The sequence below is a fragment of the Lissotriton helveticus genome, chromosome 11 (genome assembly GCF_964261635.1).
Source record: "Lissotriton helveticus chromosome 11, aLisHel1.1, whole genome shotgun sequence".
In the NCBI taxonomy this organism is placed as follows: Eukaryota; Metazoa; Chordata; class Amphibia; order Caudata; family Salamandridae; genus Lissotriton; species Lissotriton helveticus.
The window spans coordinates 602,908,843-602,928,738 of NC_136072.1; the positions used below are offsets into that span (position 1 = coordinate 602,908,843).

General features: G+C 44.6%; 1 protein-coding gene across 2 annotated transcripts in view; it reads left to right on the forward strand.

The window, feature by feature from the left end:
* PLS1 (plastin 1) overlaps window positions 1–19,896 on the forward strand; it is a 470,894-nt gene that overhangs the window by 94,023 nt on the left and 356,975 nt on the right. The window contains exon 1 of one of the 2 annotated variants that reach the window (XM_078666420.1): window positions 3,389–3,580. The exons of the other annotated variant lie outside the window; for it this stretch is intronic. The gene's annotated coding sequence lies outside the window, so the exon portion shown is untranslated. Of the gene's footprint in view, window positions 1–3,388; window positions 3,581–19,896 lie in introns of those variants that run through there. 2 annotated transcript variants of the gene reach the window in all.

Below are 19,896 nucleotides of genomic sequence, written 5' to 3' on the forward strand. Positions count from 1 at the left end.
GCTGTAAACCACAAACAAAAAGTATTGGCAGAGTCAATATGTCTCCATGGTGAGGTTTATTGGCCTTGCCAGATCTTGAATTATTATTTTTAGCTACAAGAAGATTAAGTGACTTGCCCTGAACTAGAGGATGTTGAGCCGTGGCAATTATTCGAACTTGCTTCCACAGTTACAAAGTTAGCAGCTCTAACTGCTAGGGCATGTGCTAGGCTCCATGCTTGTTGTGAAGGCTTCACTCTGGCATGCAGTTTTTGCTTTGCCTGGTTCTCTTGCCTTCCACTTCATGTGTTCGAGGTCTCTGCAACCTGTTCTTCATTATCTCCTCTTAACTTATTTCTTCCTGAAACAGGGTCGGGCTGGTCTCTAAGGTAATCCGGCAGTGCCAAGAGGGCTGGTCTGACAGGTACTCGTGTGGATTGGTTTTTGGCTGTTTGTGAGCCTGTTTTATGGTCTGCTGCGCCGTTTTCTAGTGTTGATTTCCCTGATATTACCACAAACATTGCCTGAAAGAAGCAGAGGTACATGAACTTTCCTATAGCTTGCAAAACTCCTCTACGACTTGTCTTTACAATTTCAAAACTGCCCAGATTTTTAAATGTGGGCCACTTTTTTTACCTATATGATTCGCTAACGGGATCCACTTTTAGTTTGGTGCCTCAGTCAATTTTCTGTCCCAGCCGTCCCAGATTTGAATCTTGCTGATGTCTACCACAGGCCATCTCTTCCAAGCTCACACACTGCTAGGGCACTTTTTAGAGGTGACACCCAACCCTCCACAGTGGCTTATGCCTGCACCTTATTTGTGCCACCATCTAGAGGCGGGCAGGCCTACCAGGGAATAACAGGTCTTAAAGAGAGTCCAACTCATATCCTGCTCCTCTGACTCTCGCATGACTACTCCATTCTTGCCTCCCTCTTATGGACCCTTTCGTATCATCTTCCTTTGGAGATGGAAGTAAACTGTCTTACAGGAGCAGTCTCCACTGATATTGGCCTGTACACATCAGATTGTGTCTACTTCTAAACTTCTAATTAACTTCTCTTTAGAGTTTGATATGAGGTGCGCTTTTTGAATTGAGGATTCCCTTCCGTGTTTCCCGCAGACTAATCGTAAGTAGTGTGCAAGTTTGTGTTACAATAAGTCATCACTATTCAGCCTTGGGAGAGCACCCGCCACTTTTATATGAAGTCCTTCTTACTCTTTTCTCCATGTTGCTTGACTCGTGACATGGTCGCTATTTGGCTTTGTCCATCAAGTTAATTTATTTACATCAGTCGATTTCTTTAGCATGACCAAGCTTTTGCCTGCCTCAAGGGACTTTGCATTTCTTTAACATGACTTAAAAAGGTCGTGTTACTGGATCTTGGAGGTGATAGTTGAATGCAGAGCTTTTTCAGCATCTTAACTGTATTATTCTCGTGTATATTGCATATAGAACAGAGGACCTCTCATCGTGGTTCTAAACATGGACGCCCCACCATCTGACCAAGTGCATTGGACCCAGGCCTTCAGGCATGCGAGAACATGGAATACACTCATAGTGGGAAATTTTTTCAAGAAGAAAGTCATGGAGGGGTAATAGAATCATCACAGTGACGTATAATATTCACCTTTCGAAAGGTGCCCGCTTGGTATGAGTTGGTGCAGCCACACAAGCGAATTACCTTAAGGAAAGTGTTTGGGGACTGGGAAAAGGAAGACACTTCAAGCAGGCAAGCACCCATCTTATGGGGGTCTTAGTACATAGGTACACTGCTCATAAAAACATTTAGACCTCCATAATGAGTACTGTGTTAAATTGCTGCACTGGTCCAAACCCCTATCTGTAGTTTTACAAGTGCCTTGGGGTATTCCAACGTTCAGCTGGTAAATATCGGTAGGTCAACCCTGTTGATATTTACCAGGGAAAAAAGCTCAAAAATACTAGGAAAGTGGATGTTTTTGCAGTAAGCACCAAAATCTCCATGTTATTTCCCATTTTTGTGAGCAAACTTTGAGTTATTTCAAGCATCCTGTCAAAAATTTTCCCTACGGTATTGTTATTCATGGGGCGCGATAAAAAGCACACCAATACTTGGGCACACCTAATCTAGGCCTGCAAGTGTTTGATATTAGTCGTTAGCCAAAGCAGTTTTAGCTGCATCACACCGAGCAGCCCACAACTGAGCAAACACCGCTCCTATGGATTGTTGAGTATCTTGCTGCACCTTTGACTCGGGTCACGTAACATCAATTTCACAGCACTATTACACCTTCAGTAACCTGATATTTAAAATGCAAGTTATTATTTGCAATATGTGTTGAGAGAGGCTTTTCTTTGTTTCACAGACATCTATATGTAAAGAGATGCTTCCTATAGAATCTATAGTATAGATTACGGGTGTTTACAAGGTCAAAATACACGCCAGAGTTTCAAGATATTCATGTGAGATACATTTACATATAAGGAATCTAAATGGAAATCAGTTACATAGCCAGTGATTACGCTTAAAGTTTGACAGGTTCAGGCTCTCAGGGCCCACTATTGGACAATCCTGTTATAGACTGTCATTATTTTATCATCGTATAGAGTACTTACTTCAGAAGAATGACCACACCCGCCTGCAGGGCACCTACTTTGGTTCTGGGGTACAGTATGTGAAAGGGTGGTTGGGAGTGTAGTTGGAAATCAGTTAAGAATTCCCAAGAAACTAAAACACAAAACCAAAAAAAAAACAAGCACTGGCAAAGCCAATACGTATGGTTGTGCTTTCAGCCTTTTGGATATGTCAAAGCTTGTTTTATTTTGTCATGAGTTTTGTAAACGTTTATCATTAGGGGAGCTGTCGTGCCCTCACTAATATAAAAAAAATGATTGGCTAAAAGGAAAAGTCTTTTTTTTTTCCCTCAGAAAGCACACATTGCCTTAGTAGTCTGGGTTACTGAAGCGAACTACTTTGTGTGCGGATGTGTTCTTTATGAAAGACCAGAATGCCCTCATTCACAGTGAAGTTATCCAGTGACTGAAGTGGGCTGACCCATCACTCACTGGTGTAGTGGGTGGAAGCAAAATACAAATGGCACAACAACAGACCAATTGATGAAGAGGGCTGGCTGAAAGCCTATACAGGTATATTATGTATACAATTTTAGTAAAATCAAAAGGTCTTGGCTAACCTTGGATGCAGGAAAAAGTGGTGACAAAACACATGTATAGTAGTCAGTCAGTCAAAGCACTTTATTCGATCTAAAAACACATAGATCCTAAAATACAAATGTATATAGACAAAACATCTATTGTAGCAACGTTGGTAGATGGAACTGCATGCAGATCCGCGCTACGTGTACGTCAGATGGCTTTATCTGTTGTGGCCTGCGCTGGCATTATGTTGACTGCGCACCACGCCTGTGGCAGAGGTTGGCCTGCAGGGCAAAGTTCCTTTCCTGGTGTGAATTAGTAAGCAGAGCTCTGTGTGGTGAGTCACTCTCGGTTTCTCAGCTCAGACACTGCCTTCGGCGTGGATGCGTTTGGGAAATTCAGTGCAAGATTACACGAGAGTGCCGCTTGTGCAGCCCACTGTATGTGATCAGCCTGGTCAGGTACGTCAAGTCTCCTACACTGTGTACTTTTCCAGATTTTAAAGACCTTATTTTGTCTCGTCAGTGGCTAATCAGCACAGAGTTCACTTTTCTACTTTAACTCATAGTTAGTTGCTGGATGGATAGGAAAAAGGGTGTCTTGAATGTGTGTTTGCTGGACTCAAGCCTTGGTGAGACGCCTGAAAAGAGCATGTGATAAGGTGTAGGGCTGGTCCTGGTTGTGCGGGAAAGGGTAGCGGAACATTTGTTATTTCTTCTCAGAATTGCATTCCTTTTCCATTTCTCTACTCTTCTGCACTGGTCAGTTGTGTCTGATGCCTACCCTAATAATACCGGTCCTAAAGGAATTTAAACTTTGATAGGTAAATGTTGAAAAATTAGTATTTGGTTCGAGTGATGAATATTGATTGCAAAAAGCGACAAGTGTGCTATCCCATCCAAAGGCACTGGGGAGATCTGGCCCCTGGTTGTGGTGTCCTGTATATTTATAAGTTTTCACCAGTAGGACTCTGCCTCATTTTGGCAAATTTCACCAGATACCACGATCTCCAATGGTTCCATTAATTTCTATTGCAGAAATCTGTAGAAAAATGTGAGCCTGGTGTGTACCTTAGAGCAGAGGTGTTCTGTGCCTCCTCCGATTCACGCCAGATTTTCAGGATACTCTCTGACTATGTAGATAAGTTCCTTTTAGTTTCAATATATGTGAATATCCTGAAAATCTAGCATGCACCAGGCCGTCTTGAGTCCTAGGTAGACTCAGCATGCACCCATTGAGGAGTTGTTGTTGAAATGTTGACTTGTTGATAAAATACGATGCACTTTTAACAATGAAGGAATGCTGCTAGTTATTCAAGGGCTGAAGCCTCTTCCCAATCATAACCTACAAGTTTTGGTGGATAATCAATTTGAGGAGTGATGTTTTGATTCACATACTTTTCGAAAAAAGTGCAGCTGAATTGAGTGCAATATACCATTATTGTGCATTCATGGTCTTTGCATACTTCAATAGCCTTCACATACCCCATCAACATGTCCATGTAGGCCAAATTCACAGACAGCAGTCTTTCTTCTATGCACCCCGAAGGTCAGGACCTCAGGAGCCTGGAACCAAGGAAACCGCTTTAGGCTTCACAAAGGGTACAGTACAATACTATACAACTGAGAGCCACATTCATGCCATATTTTCAGGATAATCACTGGGTTTGTAAATGAATCCCAGTTTAGATTCCTTTTATGCACACTAATCCAGCGCGAATAACCTGAAAATCTGTCCTGACCCACCTCTTGTTGACGAAGGCTGGACACCTCTTTTTTGTGTGCTAGAGTCCTCGCATCTTGATCCACGTTTCCCCTTCATCAGCATTCAGGTTACTCTGTAACTGCTGCCTGCAGCTGGGTCAGACCTTTAAACAGCCCTGATACCATAAATAACCATTAAACCGCGTTACCTAGAATAGAGCTGCCAGTTGCTGATCACTAGGTTAGAAGAAATAAACACTTCACTTAGAAAGATAGGAGTGCAGTGGATCATGTGTGTGCTACCTGCTGATGAACAGTGACATGAATTACATCACCCTACAACAGCAGGATTCGGGTGACTACACTGTTTATCATTTAGAAATATTGACCTCAGAGATTGCACCAACCCAATAATACCTTCATACATAGGTTTTCATGACATTTTTGTGGACATTATTTCGCATGAAAGCCAAACATTTGAGCGTATTCTCTTCGGAATATCCGATTATGTGTCTATGGGGTTTTGTGAGGAAAATAATTTGCTAGCCAGTAAAAAGCACCGTTCCATTTACCCCCCCTATGCTTGTTCTGTCTCTGCCTATCATCAAATCTTCACTTAATACTTAATCTTGTTCTGGTTTAGCCTTCATTTGCCGCTTTTAATGATCTCCTATGTATTTTTATTGCCAGCTTTTATTGTTGCCATTTTTCATGTACTTGTACCCCCTTAGGATAGGAATGTTAAGTTTTGACCCATCACGTCTGGATCTATGGCACACGTGCGTGATAACGCCTGACTATATTCATGAACCTCTTTACATTCAGTGTATGTAAATGTATCGCATGTGAATATGTACATATGTGTGTTCGTACAGCGCAAAAAAGCTATAAAAAACAGAAAAGGGGATAATATGATAAGGGTAAGCAAGTTCAACTTCATGTAAGATCAGGACGCCTACAGATATTAACTTACGGACTATGTACTTTAAAGGGATCAGTACTCATTTTTTTCTGCAAGTTATGTTATATTATAGGACACGTTAATACCAACAAGGCGTCTTGGCACTAGTATCTGAGAAACCAAATCACTGAGGGGATAAAGGAGAACAAAATAAAATGGAACTAGTAATCAGCCGTTTGAAAAAATCAGTGTAAACTGCAGATTTAAAAAGGCAGGTTTTTCAGTCCTTTCTACATTTTTAAAAATTAGATTGAAATCGTAAATGGTTAGGGAGTACATTCCGCCATTTTGTAGCCGTGTACGAAGAGCTTCTCTCGCCCAGTGAGATTTTCTCATTGTAGGTACTTGCATTTCTTTGGTAACTACTAGATGGCAAAGTAAGAGAGGGGGAGTACCACTTAAAGAAGTCTTACAGTTAAGAAAGGAAGGAGCCTGTCTGATCTGCGTCCTGATTTAGATTCTGGCTTCACAGCACACGTAAGCTTGTCCTGTAGCCTCTTGCACTTGCCTGGTGAAGTGGCTCTTTTGAATATTACGTAGATCCCTATAGATCGCAAACATGCTCTCCACTCACTCTGGTGAATTGAAGTTCACATTCCTAAGAGGGTCACATAGGATGTTGAAGGTGATGCTGGTGGGCAGAGAAAGCCAATGACGTTCCTTGAGCATGGAGGTGTTCTGGTTGTATTTTAGTGCTTTAATAAGTCATTCCACTTTGTAAGAGACTTTCGTTAGGGGAGTCAGGACACTGGTGAGAAGGGCGTTGCCACCGTCCGGGTGCAAAGAACTAGCTAGTCCTTTGATGGGTATTCTGAAATCTGGTTCAGGTGCAGATGCCTCGAGTTGAGGGATTGCTGGGCCCGACTGTTTGTACCTTTTTTGCAGTACTTGTCTTGACATTCAGCATCTTGTTGATGTTGAAGCCACGTGCCTTAGATCTGTCTGATAGTTGAGGGGTGAAACCATTGAGGTTTATTGCTGAGAGCCATTATTGAACATGTGCCTGTTTACTGTCAATGGTCACTGCAAACCCTGTCCTCAATTGTAGTGTTTAAAGTATGCCTTCAACTTCCCAGCTTCAGTAGTGGAAGGGCAGAATTCGTTTGGTTTTGTTGTAGACCAGGAAACAAAGTAGAGCTGGGTATGGCCAGTGTATTGATGGAGGTTGATGTTCTTATACGCAATAATTGTTAACAGGAGTTCAAATTAGAGGTTGAAGATCACTGAAAATGAGACGTGGATGCAGACCACGTGGACCAACATTAAACAGGTCTGTCTTGGAGTAAGTGGATTGAATTTATGTCCCATTTCACTCAATTGATATTTTGTAGTAGTCTTCTGTTCCCTCCTCCAGAATCTTTGTGTTGTCTCGTGTTTTAAAATTGCTCTTACACTGCAGCTTCCTTTGATTAACTGATTCCATTTCGCTTTGCATCTCCTGTGATTGAACAGTGAATTTTTTTACAGATCGCTGTCATTTATTGCTTGATTGTAGCATTGAAAAGGCAGGGGATATCCTATTGGGCTGCTACAGGGTGGTTCGGTTTTTCTTCTGAAAACAGATATTGCTCAGAGGTACTGTGGCAGACTGCGGTATGAAGCTGCAATGGTTGCTCCATCTGTTCAAAATAGGATCGCAAGAGGAACCTCATCATACTCACTTACTCCACATAATATGGTGCACATAGTACTTACTATATTTTCAGGTCCACTTTTGATATCCTGCCCTGCTCTGATATCTGAGAAATATCTTATATACCACCAAACAGATAGATTTCTTGTCTACATTCTGGGCATGTTCCCCATGGAGGATCTTTTGTAACCTAATCGAAATCTCTAAATGTCTGCTTTCTTAAGTTAGTTCTTGTAAGATCTGTATAACCTTTTGGATAGCTTTGCTTTTCGGTGCATTCAGCTGTGAGATCTTCAGAACCTGTTTAGGCATGGCTCTATTGTCATAGACTAGAGTTTGCACAATCTGTGTAATCTAAAGGTAGGTTTGCTGTCTGCTGCTTGTAGGATCTCCGTAACACAAGGGATAGCTCTTTAGTCAAAGGCCGATACAACAGGTGAGTGCAGCCAGAGGGATAGTTTCACTCTGACGCCTGACTCGGCAACATCTATGTAATCTTGAGGATATTTCTGCTGCCTAAGACCATAGCCTGTAAAATGTCCATTACTTTGGAATGATTGCTATCTGATACCGGAGTTTGTAAGAGATCTGTAACCAGAGTGATCAGTCTCTCAGTTAATGGACCCAAAGCCCCTGCAACAGTTACCCACAATGCACGGCTGACTGATCTGGTGAGATGCTAGCATTTTTGGGAGTGCCACTTTATTGACAGGGCGGTACTGTTCTCTGTGTTTTGCTTCATGGTGACCCCCTTCTTGCACTTTTTGCCGAGCTTGGAGAGATGCTGGTTCATTTGATTGGACATCTTTGAGAGATACCAATCTGTGAGTGCTGGGCATCCTTAAAGGAAGGTGACGCCTGCCTGTGATTGTTAAACATGTGTGAGGAGCGCCAGTCGGCAGTTATTGAACTGCGCCAAGGCCATGTAGTGGGCAATTCCCAAATAATAAATCCACGCCTTACACAGTCATAATTTTAGAGTCAAGAGAATACTGTACACAGGCTTCACTGCACCTACTCACACAGAGTACAGCACCAATGCAATCTGGCAATAAAAGTCCTCAAGCAGCGCACTGCACTGATCACACCTACCCTCTCTTTCACAGCGACAAGTGAAACTATTAGACAGTGCACTATCCTCATGTACCCAAGCCGGCAAGGGATCCAATTATTTGGACTCAGGGTGCACCATAACAACAGAGCCCTACACAACCAGAGGGGCAATGGACAACCACTAAACAAATGTATACATTAACTGAACGAATGAATAAATTAGGATTTGTGAAGTGCACAAGTATTCAAAAGAGTGTTCTGGCAATTAAATCACTCCTCTCCCTACTGTTTAGAAGTTGGATTGTTATACTGAACAGCCAGGATATTGGCATGGTAATATTCCTGACATCTGAGAAATGAACTCTTTGTATATATGTATGTGGCATTGGAACAGCATGAACCTACCCAAAAGGCAGCACAGCGATGCACACGTTCAGAGGCAAGGATACAATTGCAGACTTTTTTCGAGAGCACCACACAGCAAACTGGGGCTACTGGGCCACAGCTCGGGTGGTTGGAGTAGTTTGCTTCTGAGGTCGGTCCTGCTGTGGCTGTGCAAACTGGGCCTAGTACACTTTCTGCACTCTACTCGCAGGGTAGTGAGGGCTGGCAGTCATTTATCCCAGGGAGGTAGCTTCAGAGAGGACATGAGTTCAGAGCTCAAGGGTCAAGCAACCGAGACAATAATGTATTGTCCAGCTCAGTGCTTATTTTTCAGTCAGAAAGAAAGTGCTTTGTCAAGTCTACCCCTGGTGTTTAATGTGTTAAGAGTAGGGTCGTGTGCGATAATGTTTGTACTGCAAGAAGAAAGAGGAGTAGGTAGGGCTATATGGGGAGTTTGAGAGGTAGTTTGAGAGGTAAAAGTTCTCCCATTGTCAGGTATAGTGTAGACCATGGGCGATACTGGAGACGAAGCAGTGGCCGAATTTACTACGTCTAAATTTGTGCTTGGGGGGAGAGGCCCTTGCCCTTGCCTACTTGGAGAGTCAATGCTCAACCTCGGTTCATGCTCTGGGGGAGCAGATAATATATGTTCTGATCCTTCCATATGTTTTATCGACCCCAGTGCTGCATACCTGTTTTCCAAAGGTAAGGTTGTCAGAATGAGGGGGAGGGGGGGCTCGATATCAAGTTCGTTAATCCTTTCGCCTATCTCCACCACCCCATTTAGAACAGCAGGCTCTACATTGATATCTCCCATAGTTGATTTTCCGGAGTTAACTGCCTGCTCCATAATCTTAAAGAAGCTTTTGAGTGAGGGGGTGCCTTTCTGAGCTAGAAGCTGTTTATTACACTTAACAGCCCCTCCTCTCTTACCCCCCCCCTTCTTCTTATGTTTGTAGGGGGATACCGGTGTCGGCCCCTCTCTCACCAGGGTTTCTTCTGAGTCCCAAAGCCCCTGCCTTCTAAGGTCCTGTTTAGACCTCAACTGAAATCGGTTTCTGGTGCCCACTGCTCCACTGCCACCAAACACTGCCCCCTTTGGCTGTTTTAAACCTCTCTCTGTATTGCCAAGAGGATTGACCACACTAATGTCTGTAGGTCGGGTTTCGACTTCACTCACAACTTCTACCTCCATGCAGGCACTCCCACTTAGAACCCCCTTACCGGCAGCCTCACGCTCCCTTGGGCTTGAAGAGGGGTAGCAGCCCCAGCAAACCGGACCTTTTGCTCTGAGGATGAGAGCCGCTCTTGAACGCTGCCAGCAATCACGGCTGTGGAATATCCGCGTGTTTTGAGGGCTTTCAGTCAATGGATTTACAGCAACCTCCGTAAAACTGCAGCGGCTTCCGATACTTCTGGCTCGGCTCCGCTCTCCTGCCTCCAGCCGAGCGCACCACCGAACGTCACGTGAGACGCGGTACCGAGGCTGCATCCCTTAGGTCCGGGTCCAGGGTCCTAGTGCCTGGAGCGTTTTTTTTTTCTCCGGGAGACACAAAGAAGAGCAAACAACTCAGTTTTCCACAGGGGAAAAAGGAAACTGAAACGTTATCTGTCCTCACCGTGGGAAACTGCGGTAGTCAACCGACGAAACCATTGTTATACTGGTGATTCACAACGAACTGCGGTGTCGGCGCGGGGGAGCTCTGCAGCAGCCGCTAGCCTGCCGCCGCCATGTTCCTCAGTCTCGGAAACCCTCAGTGGAGAAGAGAGGGACCAACTTGGTTGTCTATTTCAATCTCTTAGGGATGACTTGATGGACAAGTTTGCAACTTCCGAGAGCAACCAGAAAGGGTTATATGATAGATTTGATAACCTGGAGGCAAAAATGGAGGGACTAGCAGCTCGAACCTGTGTGCTAGAAAGTAAAATCACCTCACTTGCAGAAATATCAAAGGAGAATTCCAAAGACATTAACACCCTAAAGGAGCAAAACCGTAAACTTACAATGGACATGGAAAGATTGGAGATGCAGAGTCGTCGAAATAACTTGAGAATACTTAAGATTCCAGAAGGGACTGAAGTGGAAGACATAAAGGGATTTGTGTGCAGGCTACTAAGGGAAGACATATTAAAGGATCGACCAGATATAGATCTAGAAGCTGAAATTCAGCGAGTACACAGAGACCCCTTTAGACTACATTCGGATCGTAAAGCTCCCCGAAAAATCTTGGTATATTTTCAGACATATACAGTAAAAGAGCTATTTCTCAGCAGATGTCTCGCAAGATCCTCTCTCCACTATCGGGCCAATCCTTATCAAATTAGATCGGATATAGGCGGGAAAACGGCTCAGAGGCAATGGGAGCTAGGCTCCAGGATGCCCGAACTCCGCTCTTTGGGAGCTCAAGTCCAAATGAAATTTCCTGCCTTACTAAAAATTATGTGGAACAACAAGATGCACAACTGTAATTTTCCTGAGGAAGTAGACGAGCTACTAGACAAAATGAGAAAATAGTCATGCAGCATCAATTCTGATACATAGTTATAAGTAGTGCATGACTAATTGTATGTAAATAGTAATATAGGGATGGGGTAGTTATCATATTTTGCTTTTTTCCCCCAAAAAAAAGAAGGGGAAAGAAAACTTTGAGAAAAAAAAATATACAAAAATAAAGGAAAAAAAAAAAAAAAGCACACGGGTTGTCGGGGGACACAATAGTCAATGGTCAATAACGGTTAATACACAGAACATGGGAAGGATAACGTTTTAAGTTAGATGTGGTGTCTCTTGGCGGGGGGGGCTCTCTAGGGCGTGGATACGCCGAATAAGAGCAAGGAGGGAGGGTTCCTCGGTGGGAGGGGTGGGAGGGGTTACTGGGGAGAGGGGGTAAAACACTTAAAAATGTCCTCAGATGTCAGAAGTTTTTATTTTGAAGGGCTGAAAAATCAACGCAGATCTCAACGAGCTATAATTACTGGTTTTCGCTATGGCAGTTAGCACTACGATATTATCTTGGAACTTAAATGGGATAGGGGATCGAAAGAAACAGCAAAGAGTTTGTAAATTTCTTAAAAACACAGAAGCGCACATTTTTCTTCTACAAGAAACCCATCTTGAGGCGGAAGCATGCGGTAAACTTTTCTCTAGACTTAAATAGGTTCAGGAGATCCTGTACTCTAAACAGAAAGGCTCCACGAGAGGAGTAGCTATAATTGTGCGGGCGAATAAGGGCATTAGGGTACAAAACTGGGGAACAGATCAATCAGGGCGATGGCTAGTGGCGGTCCTCTCTATTGGCAGTCTTACTTTTCTATGTGCTGCATATTACGGCCCCAATGAAGATAATCCCAGGTTTCTTCACAAAATAGAAGAATATATGACACAATACACAGCTCCAGTTATTTTGGGAGGCGATTTTAATCTTATTCTGGACCCTCTTCTAGACCGTACTTCTAAGGCAAAATATAACTCCCCTAATAAATCTTTGCTGGCCCTGAAAAATATTATAAAAAATTTCAATCTTAGGGAGGTTTGGAGAATTAAGCAAGGAAATCTCAGGGAATACTCTTTCTACAGCAAGAAGTATAAACAATATTATAGAATCGACTTTTTTTAATAGACCAAGCTTTCTTGTCAGATATTGTTTCAGTATCTCATATTCCAGTAGGCTTGTCTGATCATTCGGTTGTGGAACTGAAAATCGATCTTAAGGTTACGCCCCCAACATATAGATGGACTTTAGATAGAACGATTCTTTTAGATGATGAAATCAAAAGTAAAATCAAGGGAAATCTGCTGGAGTTCTTTTTATTTAATGCTCATACAGCCTCGGAACCAACTGTCTGGGACTCACTTAAGGCCTACTTGAGGGGTGTCCTTGGGTCGTATATGGCCTTAAAAAGAAAGCTTATGAAAGCAAAAGATAGATCTGACCTTGAAGAGATCAAAACTAAAGAACAACAACTACAGTTAGCTGCATTGGAAGATAGGGGTAAGATCCCACTACTCGAAAAAGAGCTGATTGAGCTACAGAGTGGCTTTAAAGCACGCGCTGATAAAAAAAACAAGGACAGGTGGGAAGTGAGTAAACTCCGAAACTTCGAGTATGGGGAGAAGTGTGGCTCTCTCCTCGCCTGGAAAGCTAGAACGGAACGATGCAGGAATAGTATAAGCACACTAATACAGCGGGGTTCAGGTCTGCCCCTAACTGAAGACGCTGACATCAGGATAGAGGCTAGAGGGTTTATTGAAGAGCTATACCGGGAGCAGAATAGCTTGGGGGAGGAAGAGTTAGAACGTTGGTGGGCCATGAGAGAATTACCCCAGGTGAGCGAGTTGGACAAAGAATATCTAGTCACAGAGATTACCGAGGGGGAGGTACGGGCCCAACTAAAAAATATGGCTAGGAATAAGGCTCTGGGTCCAGATGGACTGCCAACTGAACTGTACAAGGACAATGTGGAAGAAATAATAGCTCCATTACTGTCATTATTCAATAAAATCTTTATAGAAGGAGAGGAGACCCCAGTTTCATGGTCAGAAGCTACCATTACCCTGATAGCAAAGCCCAACAAAAACCCCAATAACATAGATTCATATAGGCCCATTTCACTTCTCAATTCGGACTCCAAAATATATTCAGGCATTCTCACGTCTAGATTGGCAAAAATAATTAAGTCCATCATTCATTCCGATCAACGTGGGTTTATACCTGGGCGCCAACTAAACGAACTCACTTTTCAAGTTGTAGGAGCAATGGATATGGCAGTGCAGCAAGGACTGCCGCTGACTATTGTGGCGATTGATGCTGCAAAAGCATTTGATCAAGTCAACTGGCTCTTTTATGGAAAACCATGGTAAACTTTGGATTTCCAGACACATTCATTAGAGGGATTGAGACACTGTATAGGGCCCCCGAGCCAGGGTATTAGTTAATGGCAGTCTGACTGAATGGTTGGATATCTCGAGGGGAACGAGGCAAGGATGCCCCCTGTCCCCTCTCCTTTTTGATATCTATATTGAGCCGTTTGTCTGCTCCTTGAGATCTGACCCAATGATTCTGCCCTTTAAGATCGGAGACTTGATCCTTAAGACCGCACTTTAATGCCGACAACCTGCTTCTGTATACATCAAATCCTGAGCAGGCCATTCCCAGACTATTTGAATTGGCTGAGGATTTTGGCACGGTCTCGGGATACAGAATTAATAAAGAAAAGACTGATATTATGAGTTGGGACAACCTGCACCCGATACCGGAAGCCAAATTAAAAATTAGATACCTGGGTATTCAGCTTACTCATAATTTGGATGATATTACTAAAAGTAGTTGGCAGACGGCAGTTAAAGAAATTAGGAAGCTCTTGACTAGATGGAACAACTTACCTCTGAACATTTATGGAAGAGTCAATCTAGTCAAGATGATAATACTGCCAAAAGTTACTTTCCTCTTTAACTCCATCCCCTTGCAATTTAACAAAAAAGATATTTCTAATCTTCAAGGAAGGATTGGCTCGTTTATCTGGGCTACTAAGTCCCCCAGAATTGCCTGGCGGAAATTAAGAAAGGGGCTAAAACTGGGTGGACTGGCTTTGCCCGATTTACTTTTTTATTGCTATGCTTTTCAATTTAAGAATTTTAGACTCTTGGCAAACAAACTAGACTCCTCTTCACACGGAAGACTTTTTCAGGCCATGCTATCAGACCTGCCACAAGGTCGGGAGTCTTTTCTGTACAAATTCGGGGACCAGAAGTTTTTTAAGAAGGTTCGACTGAAGCTTCTTGGGACAGCACTCAACATCTGGAGGGCAATACGTAGAATCTTGAATATACCCTACTATCACTCCCAAGCCCCCATCTGGGACTCTCCAGGTACACCAGACTGTCTACTGGATCGGCTGGCTCTTCCTCTGAGAGCTGCAGGATGAACCAAGTGGGGGGACCTAGCCAATGATTCCAAACTATTAGGCTGGGAATATCTTTTAAATCTAACTGGGGGTTCCATCTCTAGGTTTAAGTTCTATCAGCTGTCTTCCTGGCGGGGCAGTCAATACTGGGCTAATGAGGACGAATTTCCGATCTTGGGACTTATCAGTAGGGCGACAGGGAAGAAAGGGGAGGTGTCACTTTGGTACAACGCACTGGTGGAGGCGAAAGATGAACTAGGAGCGGATACCACCAAGCTTTGGGCCAGTGCCGTCACCCAGGATCCTGAAGAGATGCTGAAGATCTGGATAGATTCATTCACAATTTCCCAAAAAACCATCTAATCTCAGGAGGAATCACTTATTCACAGCTTATAGGGCTTACTGGACTCCTGCCAAATTGTCAAGGATCTCGGCAGAAGAATATGTCTGCTTAAGATGTAGGTCACCAGATGTGGACGATAGACATATGTTTGTAGACTGCCCCGAAATTACCAACTACTGGGATCAGGTGTGTGGGTTTTTAGAAGAGGTTCTATCCATACCAGTCACCTTTTCCCCTAGATTAATATTCTTTGGTCTTCCTACGGATTACGATGTCAGTAACAGCATCTCACAGTTTATTTTTTATGTCATTGTTATTGCCAGAAGGGAAATATGCAGGGAGTGGAAATCTGTAAGTCCTCCCCGATTTGCAAACTGTCTTAAGAACATTATGGCTGTTAGTCGTTTAGACCTACTGTGTGGAGGAGAGAGTGCTGTAAAAATATGGTCCCAACTAATTGCATGGTCTGAGAGATAACGGACAAGGTACACAAAATGTCCAATGATTATGCCAGAGGTTCTGTGGTCCTGTCCTCCCAAAGGTTCCGATACATCACGAAGGGAAGTGGGACAAGGTAACGACCTACCTCTGGGCGATCTTCGTCGGCTATACACGGCAGCCAGGGCGGGAACAGTTAGTCCGTGTCAGAGGCCAGGAGAAAAGCCCATCTAGAGTTGACAATATCTGGTGGCATTTATGAGGACAAAAACAAAAAAACAAAAAAAAAAGAAAGTGCTTTAACCTCCCAGCAAAAGCAATTGCCATACAGTTCCATAAAGGTTCAGTTACAGGGTTCTATTTTCCTCTATGATACCCAGTAAGGCTCTAATACCCCCGTGCCCTCTCTAGGAGCTCTAATGTCTTTGGTCCAGTGTGTTATTTAGGCATCGGCATTAATAAAGCACACATGCAGGTTGCTTTGCATTACGCCCACTGACTAATGCATAGATCAGTTCGATGGCTTTCACCACCGAGTTGACAGGAGTAAAGCAACCTTTTTGATTTCTCTGCACTTTTGATCTTTCATTCTATTTGAAGTTAGGTGTAGACTTTCCTTGGGTGGACCTACAGGTCTGATGGTGCTGCTAGGTGCACTTGGCATCCTGTATCAGTGGCTTCTGTGGTGCGGAGCTGTGACAGCAAGCCTCACTCGTGTAATGGATCGTTGGCGGGGATCAGCGTGGCTTAGCTGCATGTTTGCATGTGCCTTTGGAAGATGCAGCATCATAGTTAGTTGTAGACTGGTATTCAATCACAGCAATTGCAGCCTCTGGGCTGGATCTTCAGCAGGTCATCGTCTTGGTGAGTTGCCTCCTCACAGCCTGATTAGGGCTTCTTTATCCGCGATGACGAAGGCTCTTCTTGGGGCTGCTTTGAAGTCAAGCTTGGATCAAGAGTATCAAAATCATGGCCACAATGTGTGATCTCTGCACCTGGCTGTCTTCAGACGTCCCAAGGCAGTAATCAGACATAAGGGCAGGCCCTGCCTAGAAGCTTCCTCTCCTTGAACAACAGTAACCGATGTCCCACTCTGCACTCCTGCCATCTACCAAATGGCAGTGCTCAGGAATAACTAATCAGCTGCTTGTAGCTAGTAAAGTTCTAATTGAATTTCTAAGGGTAGCCCTGTCTCCATCCTCATTCACTTTTGTGTCTGGGTCTCCACCCTCCATTCAGAAGAGTACAGTTCGCACACTGCCACAACTCAAGGAAGTTCTATTCACCTTCCATTCCGTGGCTTGCTAAACCAGGGATCCTCAAAAAAAGATCCCACTTTTTTCTGTACTCAGACTCTCGCCACACACAGAACCCTACTTTTACGCATGTGCTACACATACCCTGGACATAAAAGCAAAACACACACACACATATATATGTGTGTGTCTATCTATACTACTATTATAAAGGATGAACATTGCGCCTTTGAGGTGGGTAAACTCGGGAACCACAGCGCCAATCCACACACCCGATACATCATTGTAATCGTCAGGGTGTGCAGATGGACATAGGCTATATAAAGTATAAAAATATGTGTTATCTAAAAAATTAACATTAAAAAAAAGTAGTCCCTTCGAAGTAGCGCCGGCCGCGACCTGCGTGCTGACGTCAGGAGCGCGGGGAGGAGCGGCGTCCAGGAACGCGAGGAGGAGCGGCGGACATGGCGTGGGGGAGGAGCGGTGACGAACGGCGGAATGGCGGTGAGGACCGGCGGACAGGCGGGAGGAGCGGTAAGCGGCGAGGAGTGGCGGAGCGGTGAAATGAGGAGCGCGGGGGAGGAGCGGCGGCTGAGGTAAGGCTCCGGGCAAGCGGGGGTCGGGGCAGGCGGGGGACGGGGTGGGCGGGGGCCCGGGCTGCTTGACAATATCGGGGCGGGGGGCCGGGCTGCTGCACAATGTGCGGTGAAATGAGGAGTGCGGGGGAGGAGCGGCGGCTGAGGTAAGGCTCCGGGCAGGCGGGAGTCGGGGCAGGCGGGGGTCGGGGCAGGCGGGGGACGGGGCAGGCGGGGGACGGGGCGGGAGGGGGCCCGGGCTGCTTGACAATGTCGGGGCGGGCGGGGGGCCGGGCTGCTGCACAATGTGCGGTGAAATGAGGAGCGCGGGGGAGGAGCGGCGGCTGAGGTAAGGCTCCGGGCAGGCGGGGGTCGGGGCAGGGGGGGGACGGGGCGGGCGGGGGCCCGGGCTGCTTGACAATGTCGGGGGGCCGGGCTGCTGCACAATTTCGGGGCGGGCGGGGAAGCCTGATTGCTCCCGGACAGGGTCGGGACGGGCTGCTAGTATATATATATATGTGTGTGTGTATATATATTACCTACTGGCGGTCGCCAGTAGGTATATATAGTTAGGATTTTTTCTCTATGGGTTTTTTGAAAATTCTATGTCTAATAACTTTGGCGTTTGTGGACGGAATTGGCTGAAATTTTCAGGAAAATGGCACATTTTGTTTCTGAGCAGCCCTTGAAAATTTGGGGGGGGTTCGTCCAGTGGGGGCCGAGAAAAAAGGGGGGTCCCAAAACGTGTTTTTAACATTGAGTTTTCCATAGGGCGGTTGGCCTCACTTTTAGCCCGAACGGCTGAATGGATTTGCACGAAACTTGGCAAAATTGTAGGGACTGGTAGCCCGATGTGCCTTTTGTAGGTCTCAATATATGTGCTCCAGTGGATTTTGAGAAATTAACGTTTTAAAAAAGATATATATCTGTAACAGCGGACCGGTTAGCGCTCTGGTTCGCGGACTTTTCGCGCAACGGAGCTTTGTGAAGCGAAGCTGATTGGTTCTCCGGCGTCTGTCAACATTCCAAACAGTCCGTAGCGGCCGCCATCTTGTCTCTCGGTAGGATCGAGAGACAAGAGGAGGTCAAAACAAAGGGGGAAATAACTATAAGGGGGCATAGTAGATCCTCGCTGACCCCCTAGGTTTGATGTGGAGGTTTTAAAAGGGCCCCGCGGGGCAAAAAAAAATAATAAAAATAATAATTGAACGGCTGAATGGATTTGCACGAAACTTGGCAAAATATTAGGGACTGGTAGCCCGATGTGCCTTTGCTAGGTCTCAATATATGTGCTCCAGTGGATTTTGAGAAATTAACGTTCAAAAAAAGATATATATCTGTAACAGCGCTCCGCTTCGCGTAACGGAGGTTTGCGAAGCTGATTGGTCATTCTGTCACTGGGCTATAGTTGGGCTACATCTGGCTGATATTTGGGCTACATTTGTTTTTTTGTGTGTCTGGCGGCCATCTTTGGGCTACATTGGGCTACATTGGGCTTCATTGGGCTACATTCGGCTAATTAGCAAATAGCTCATCGCAAACTAGGAATGGTAAAGAATCGCTATTTATTCCTTAAAGTTCGCTATTTAGGAAATGCAAATAACTTTGATGATACATATGGCGGTTCATCTCTAACAAGATAAGAAGCATAGGGATAGATTTATGATGACTGGCGCATCACCAGGGATGTGTTAGTCATTCTGTGCCGCTGTTCCGTCACCTATGGTGTGCTGCATTTACAATGCGGCGCATCACGGGGCAAAAACAGCACAGATGCGTGATGTATCTGTGCCGTAAAGGTGGCGCATTGCTGGAGTTGTATCGCAAGTGTGATGAAGGTCCAGCAAGGGTCGGGGGTGCCCCTGTCGCAGGGTTTCTGTTCTCACACAGAACTGTGGACAGAGGATTGGAACCTCGGCGAATTAGGGTGTCCCAAAACTCACGTTAGTAATCAAAAACTATTTAGCAAGCTAGGTACAGTGTCACATTGGATATAACAAACTCTCAATGTTTAGACAATCCAGAATATGAACTTATAGTACCTCAGGATACGTGGAACTCATGAACAGTCGGTCGTTATATATTTCTTAGAAACCAGAACATGGAGTTAAGAAGAACACATGTGTATTTGAAATGTTTATTTACTAATGCCGTCTTCTCAGGCGTAGTACCTTAGATAATAAAAGTACACATATTATCAGTAGCAAAATTACCAGCATAGTTACTAGTACATAAAAAGTGAATGGTGATAGTATGTTAACATGCTGTAAATGAATAAGAGTTAGCAACACTTATAAGCAGCCGCGGGCCGTGGAGGGAGTTACGGTGAGGCAGGGAGGCGGGGAGGGGGAGAAGCAGGGTGGAGAATACAAGTACACATATTATCAGTAGCAAAATTACCAGCATAGTTACTAGTACATAAAAAGCGAATGGTGACAGTATGTTAACATGCTGTAAATGAATAAGAGTTAGCAACACTTATAAGCAGCCGCGGGCCGTGGAGGGAGTTACGGTGGGGCAGGGAGGC